The 7,913-nt window shown below is 39.4% G+C and overlaps 1 long non-coding RNA gene across 1 annotated transcript; it reads right to left on the bottom strand.

Moving 5' to 3' along the window:
• Positions 1 to 756: 756 nt before the first annotated feature.
• On the bottom strand, positions 757 to 6,941 carry LOC108541737 (uncharacterized). The gene is made up of 4 exons (XR_001889045.1): positions 6,902 to 6,941; positions 3,155 to 3,244; positions 1,518 to 1,726; positions 757 to 837 (listed from the first exon to the last, which is right to left on the bottom strand). It is a non-coding gene; the product is annotated as an uncharacterized LOC108541737 (long non-coding RNA).
• Between the last annotated feature and the right edge of the window lie 972 nt (positions 6,942 to 7,913).

The raw sequence follows: 7,913 nt of genomic DNA, 5'->3' as shown, positions 1-7,913 counted from the left end.
TCACTGCAAGCTCCGCCTCCCGGGTTCACGCCATTCTCCTGCCTCAGCCTCCTGAGTAGCTGGGACTACAGGCGCCCGCCACCGCGCCCGGCTAATTTTTTTTGTATTTTTAGTAGAGACGGGGTTTCACCATGGTCTCGATCTCCTGACCTTGTGATCCGCCCGTCTCGGCCTCCCAAAGTGCTGGGATTACAGGCGTGAGCCACCGCGCCCGGCCGATTTATTTATTTTTAAACAAGCTCAATTCTTCTTAGTGAGGGCATACGATATAAGGCTGAGGTTTAATAGGAAGTTATCAACTATATTTTGTTTTGTTCTTCTTCTTGGAAATCCTATTTCTGCTATTGATTGTACATTTTAATAAGATACTTCTGTTCCAAGCCAATTATGCGAAGACACAATTGGAAACATAAAGAATAAGGAATAAATGCTTTTTCTCTCACTTCATTATTCAGATGGAGAAATGCTAATTGCCACTCCGCATAAGACAGTTCCTGCTTTTAACCAAGTAAATTTGGTAAAAAAAATACACATATTCTTTGTCTGGGGTAATGGTAGAAATGAAATGTTGAATTACTAAAATCTGTTGTTTTCCAGGTAGCTATGCACAGTAACTTGTATCTACAGATGAATTCTAGTTCAAAGGGTTTCTATGAGTTGTTAACCAAAAATTCAGTGACAAGGACTAGCACAATTTTGTAATGCAAAAGAAAATGCCAAGCAAACTCTCCAGACAATAGGCTATTTATTACAGTTTGTCGAAGTGAAGCAAGTACATAATTTCTTGATGCAGCTGACACATTCAATTATCTTCTAAAAGTTTCTATCACAGGACTCCTTTCAGCCATATATTGGGAACAAAAATTTAATCCATAATTACAGATATTTCATGTGCTTTATATGAAAAACCCAACAATCCCTTCCTGAGGCATTCTGTCTTCCAGACAAACTGGAAAAAGAAAATAAATGCTTGGCAATCAAGACTTGCAAAGTGGCAGTGAGGGGCAGTCAAGTAGCTGACAGCTGAAAACAAGGAAAAAATTTGTACAATATAGCCTATGGTTTGGATTTGCAGAGGAAATAATTTGTTGTATATCATAGACTCACAGATGTCTGGGACTGAAAAGGACTTTGTGAGCATTAACTTTGTCTGTCTCCCTGCTTGTCCGATAGCCAATAAAACTTTCCAAATCTAGGTGTGTATCTTAAAAATCAAAATGTGGTAATGCGGAAAATCAGAGGCTAGGTTTAAGACCAATTCCACCATTTTCTAACAGCATTTCCTTGGGGGATAATGTGTCCAACTCAAACAATCCTGAATTCTTTTCTGAATATATAAGGTTCTTAATATGTCCCTGGCTGAGTTTATGTGATGTTAATATGATACCATGCACGAGACTTCCAGCTCCTTCTTAACAATAAACGTCAGTCATTTCTCTCCCTCCCTCACCACTCCCCACAGAGAGATTTGGAAGGAAGAGCTGTGAAATAACCTCAAGATATTTAACAATACGTACCAACCCTCTAAGATAGGAAACTTCCCTGCATGCCTGACTTATATTTTTCATGTTGTAGCTTTAGCCCATTTCTTCTGATTTACTTGCCAGTAGAGTTTTTGAGTAGAGATGATAAAACTTGGTAAGATAACCTTTCATTTGATGTTTCTGTAGACTTGATAACTGCCATCCATGGATGGTTCACGGGCCTTCTCTTCCTTCCCGAAAGCCTTAAATAAATGAGAGACAGTAAGATTATATTGCCAAATAGCATCTGACAAATGCCTTCTTTTTTCCTTTATATTTTATATCCATCTCCCCTACCTCCACCCTCTGTGCTTTACTTTTATAATTCTAGAAAGGAATACCTAAGATGTTTTTCCTGGTTTTAGGTTGAACTGTCCTCTTCAAGTCATCTATTCATCACAGCAAGGGCCAAGGAAATGCATTTTGCGGATCACTTCCATTGTCCATGAGCTATTTTGTGGCTGAACTGAATTTGGCATTTAATCTTAGCTTCCCCTCAAATTAATGTCAATTGACTGCATTAAATGCTTGTCTGTTTTACTTAAAATGCATAAGACAAGTATAAAACAAAATATACTCACAGGTATAAAGAAAAAGTTCTCTCATTTATGGAAAAATACTTAATAAATTAGGAGGAGCTTAAGAGAACATCTTTTCATTTTCAAATAAGGAAAACCAAGACTCAGAGATGTCCAAGGAGGTGCCAACACCATAAATGAGTTAGTCAGTGTACATTAAGGAATGAGTTGCATTTGGTGACTCATTTAGTTCTCTGTTTGTCTATTCCCGAGCTGATGGAAAGGATTTGCACGACTCAGGTCATTGTCTTTAAAGTCATTCTTTAAAACCACACATCAAAGTCACATATGGTTGGGAAAAACTTAACATTGCTTGGGAAAATAGCTAAGGCAATCACTGGCAGAGAATTCATTGGCAGTCAAACAAAATCAGCAGAAAGAATCAATGATTATTTTTCTACTTGGCAATCATTATCATCATTATTGTTATAGTGGGGTAGTTGACATTATTGTTCAGCAAATGTGCACTTCCTTCTCCATCCTGCTGTGGGTGGAATTAACCCACTCTATTGATGTTGGGGTTGCCATGTAACTTGCTTTGACCAGTACATATTAGCAGAGATGACGCAAGCTGAAGCCTCAAATGTGCTGGTGTCTTTTGGCTTTCTTGGTTCTCTGGTGACCCACCATGAGAAGAGTATGACTCAGATAGCTATTGTTTCTTAAACTTGGCCCTGGAGTAAACACTCATGGAATAAAACTGAACCCAACCAGCAGCTGGAGCCAAGTCCAGCTGACCTACAGGTTGGAGCAGAGCTGTTCATTTAAGTCCATAGTGTAATAATAAAATCAACCTGCAGACTTTTAAACAAAAGAATATATGAGAGTCATCGTAAGCCTCTGAGTTTGGAGGTGGTTTGTGATGCAGCATCATTGTGGCAATAGCTGATAGTGCATATAACTAGCCTTTGAATATGAGCTACGTGACAGGCTCTGTCATCAGCACTTTAATGATCTCACCTGAATCTAATAATAACACCATTATGTAGACTACATTATTAATTCCATATTATAGATGAGAACATGGATGTTCAGAAGGGTCAGGAAACTTACCCAAGAAGATATAACAAGTGGCTGCAAAATTAATTGGATCAATGTCTTCCTAATTCCAACATCTTTGATGTTCTAACTATGTCTTTTCTCCTGAAAGAGGAGAAATTAAAGCTATTTTTGGCACTCACCGAAGAGTTTACGTTGTGGTCCTGAAAACAAACAACTGCCACTCAACTCCTCTCTTCTATTCCCAATTGTTATCACAAATGAATTGTTAAGGGTTACATTCCAACTTTTGCCAAGAACTGGACTGATTCAGCTCTTAGAAATGCATTCTAAGAGCAATTGATAAAGAGTTGTCCCAGGGAGGCAGACTAGTAATTTTCAGATGACTTTCACCGCAAAATGCCATCAAGCTTAGGAGATGCATGTCTTGGCCATGAAAAAATAAGCGATAACACTGCTTTGATGTTCAGTGTCATCTATAAACTCTCTGGAGCCTCAGAGATTAATATCATATAAAATATTCCCTGCTTTGACTGTAGTGAGAGCAACCCAACAAGATATTCTTTTTTTCAGGCAAATAACAATTCCTTTATTAGAATTAGCTCATTTACAGTACTATTATTTTTATATTTTCCTGGGAGCTTCAGAACAACTTCAGTGTCTCCATTATACATTTCTGAAAATATTCATTTCTTATAGGAAAGGAAGGAATCTCTCTACTAAAGCTCTAGCTACATTCTCCTATATCTCTGATTTCTTCTACTGGTCCTCTCTCCTCCAAACTCTGGCATCAGTGAGACATGGCCACAGCTAAGAAGAAAAGACAACCTTACTTCCCCAGCTTCGGTGAGAAGGTTTTCTTGACAATTCCACACAGAAGTGGGATGGAAATTCTTTGAGTGGTGAGCTGGGTATGGCTTCTCCTAAGAAGGTTTGATCTTCCTATAGGAATGGGAAGGAGGCAGGCAATGCTGGTAGAGATTAGTGTAGCTACAATGCAATATCCAAAAAGGATGGTCCTTGTAAATGTTGAGTCTTGGGTTCATGTCTTCTGTGCAGAATATTTGTGAGGTGCAGGAAGCAGATAGATGGGAGTTAGAAGCAATGCCAGCAACAGCATCACGTATCAGTATGTTAACCACCAATGACCTGATCCTTCATTTTCTGGCACAGCATAAGGTTGAGAATCTTGTAACCCCAGAATGGGATTAGAATCACAACAATAACTGAGATACCCAGTGAATGGAAGATCCTAACATAATATCTGATTCATTCCTTAATTAGCCCATTTGACAAATATTTATGAAAGGTCTACTATGTGAAAAACATACAGCAATGAAAAAAAGAAGCAGACTCTTGCGGATCTTACAGTCTAGAGACAGATGAGAAAGGGAGAAACAAATACATATAGGACACAATATAAGTTAGCATAGTGAAAAAAGCTAAGGCAGGATAAAGAATGGATTGGAATAATTTACATATGGTGGTCAGATAAAGTCTCTGTTAGAAAGAAATATTTGAATAAAGCCCTCAATGAAACGAGAGCATAAACCCTGTAAGTATCTAGGGGAAAAGAGCCCTGGCCAACAGCCTAGAATTGTGAGCATGGTTGGTCTTGTCAAAGAATTACAGTGAGACCAGTATGCATGGAGAACAGTCAGTGAGGAAATCAGTGGTAGGTAGACAGGAGCCAGATCATGTAGAATCTTATAAGGGATGACTGCAATTTAGATTCTATTGCTGGTAAGATCAGACACCACCAGAAGGTTTTCATCATGAAAATGACCCAGCTTTATTTTAAAAGAAGTCCTCTGACTACTGTGTCAAGTGACCATGGCCTTGTAAGAGTAGAAGTATGGAGACCAGATGAGAGATTATTAATAAAGGCAAGACATGATGGTGGTTGTTTGAAGGAGCCTGAGAGCAGTGTAGGAGTTGAAGAGTGGTTGGATTATGGATATATTTTGAAAGTAGAACCAACAGAATTTGATAAGAACTTGCATTTAAAATGAGAGATGACAGTATTCAAAACTGATTGCAAACACTTTGACTTCAGCAACGGGGTGCATGGTAGCATCATTTACTGCATGGAAAATACTGGGAGAGGGGAGGGTTAGTGTGGACAGGGGAGAAGGTAAGGGCTATATTTGGAGATGTCTATTAGACATCCAAATGGAAATGCTACATAGAAGGTTGGATACACAAGTCTGAAGTTCAGGAGAGAGGTGTTGGCTAGAGATAGAAATTTACAAGTCATCAGAGTAGCCATGAGAGGAATAAGTCAGTTCCTATGTTTGAAGGCTGAAAATAAGAAAACGAGTCAACAAAGTAGCCTGAAAGGGAAACAAAGTGAGGTGGAAGAAAAATCGGGGGATTAATGTCCCAGAGGCCAAGGAAAGAAAGTGTTTGAGGAAGGAGATATTGCAATATGTTGCTAGTTAGTCAGGTAACCGGAAGACTGAAGACTGACTGTGGGATTCAGCAATGTGGATTTCATTGATGACTACTGTGAAAGCTGTTTCTCTGCAATGATGAGGGCAAAACCATTAATGGAGTTGATCCGAGAGAGTGTTTCTGAGGTATTATGCTACAAAGGCACAAAGTGAGGTGGGGGTTAGAGGAGTCAAGAGAAGTTTGTGTTTGTCTTTTTGTTTTAATCATGAAGGTAGCACAGCTATTTTTATGTTATTGAAGATGATCTAGGAGAAAGAAAATATTTGATAATGTGGAATAGAGAGAGCAAGAGTGATGGCAGAACTAATGGCTATGAGTGTTCTGGGGAATGGGATCCAGTTACATATGGAAGGATTGGTCCTACACAGCAGTATGGATATAATTCATCATCATGGGCAGGGAACCAGAGGATATCATTACACATAAAGATGGGTTAGGAGATTGGGGTAGGAGAATGAGGAAATACTCTTCTTATGAATTCTATTTTTTCAGCAAAATGAGAGTGAGCCACATGTTGATACTGAGGATGAGGAGGGGATATTGACGGTTTAAGGAAAAAAGAGAGGTGAGTTGTCACCTAGGAGGATAGAAGAATGTTACAAGAATTGTGTAAGGGTCTCTTGGCAGTGATGGGAGCTCAGTAAAGTCATAAACTAAAGTGTGGCCAATCAGCCTGGGTGTGTGTGCTTCTCAAACCACATTCAGCCTATGCATAGTGGACAGAGAGTTGGGTTGAACTTAAGTGGGGTTTTACCAGGCAAGTATGACAAAGGGATAGAGCAAGGGAGTTGAGTTAATAACCTACTTGACAGGTTTATGATATAGAATAATTAATGCAACTATTTCTAAGCATTTTGTAAATTCTGCTCCCAAGAATATTGTTTTACCAATCAGAATAGATTAAGTTGCACCATCTTAGAAGTAGAATTAGCCTATGACTAGCTTCATTATTGATATCAAGCACATGTTAATCATTATATTTCATAATGCTATTAATAGCATGTCATTACAGACAACATAGTATAAGCTTTGTGTTAAACCAATAATAACTCGATGATTTCAAGGTAAGTATGTCTTATAACAATCAATGTTACAGATATGATAATAAGTGGGAGAAATCCAGTCACTGAATGAACTCTTCTATCATCCTTAATAAAGCATAAACATCAAAATCATACAGCATCTAACCTCCCTCTCTCAGCGGCAGCTCCACAGGCAAGTCTTTCTTGCTACCAAGGATATTTTCTTGGAATAAATTTAGTTTGAATTTCCTTCCTTCCTTCCTTCCTTCCTTCCTTCCTTCCTTCCTTCCCTCCCTCTCTCCCTCCCTCCCTCCTTCTATCTTACATTATTTTGTTTCCTGTTGTTTTCTTTCCCTCCTTCTCTTCCTCTCTCCCTCTTTTCCTTTCTTCCTTGCCTTTTTACTTTCATCACTTTCTTTTTTTCTTAACATTCAGACTTAATATTAAAAGAGAAAGAAAAAGCCCAACTTGTAGAATGTATCCATTCATGAGTACTACACCCACCACCTTCCGTCTGCTCTCCAGAGCTTTACTGATAATATCACTTCAGAACTTGGAGAGTTTCCATGGTAACAGTTTTCCAACCTTTTTTCTTTGAAAAGAATCCCTCCTGTCCTAAGAGAAATCACCTGAAAAGTAGCCATCCAGCTGCCTTTGTTCCACTTTGTCTCAGACTTCACCCATTATCTGCAGTCAGAGTTAGGTCAAGAGCCTTGCTTGTAACTTGTGAAGTGGAGCAGCATCCACAGTGGCTGCCCAGGGCTGGGCTGAACCCTGCTCCCCTCCACCCTCCGCCCTTCCATCTCCCACCTGCACTTGAAGTACGTGCAGAGTCCAGGGGGAAGGGGCACATCAAAGCCTCTTTTCAAAAACATCTGAATTTTTTTAAACTGTTGCCCAATATCAAGTCCTAAAAGCAAAAACAACAAACTCAGTTACCTGCTACTTAAGAGCAGATTTATTACATTTGGCCCAAAGCATTTTTGTTATGATTGGAATACTGTGCACGTCAGCCGGGAGGAGGGTTGGCCACAGTGCTTCGCTTGGTTACTTTGTGGATGCTGCCTTGTTTGCCCCTCTACCTGCCCTTGCTGCTCTCAATATTCCTTTTTCCCATCATTGTGGCAGAGTCTTCCTTCCTGGTCCAGCAGTTGCCCTCTGGATGTCGTCATGGAAAGAGATCAGAGATTAGTCACTTAATGGTAAAGTGATATGGAGGCTCCAGTAATTTCTTTGTATGGCTCACCTTTTGCCAAACTAATAGGCTGGCACTTATTCTCTGACTGATATGCTCCTTCTTATCCACAGTCAGGAAGAGGGCATCAGAGTCAGTTCTG

The sequence above is a fragment of the Rhinopithecus bieti genome, unplaced genomic scaffold, assembly GCF_001698545.2.
Source record: "Rhinopithecus bieti isolate Rb0 unplaced genomic scaffold, ASM169854v2 scaffold_20798, whole genome shotgun sequence".
Taxonomy (NCBI): domain Eukaryota; kingdom Metazoa; phylum Chordata; class Mammalia; order Primates; family Cercopithecidae; genus Rhinopithecus; species Rhinopithecus bieti.
This window is presented reverse-complemented; position numbering and strand designations above follow the sequence as displayed.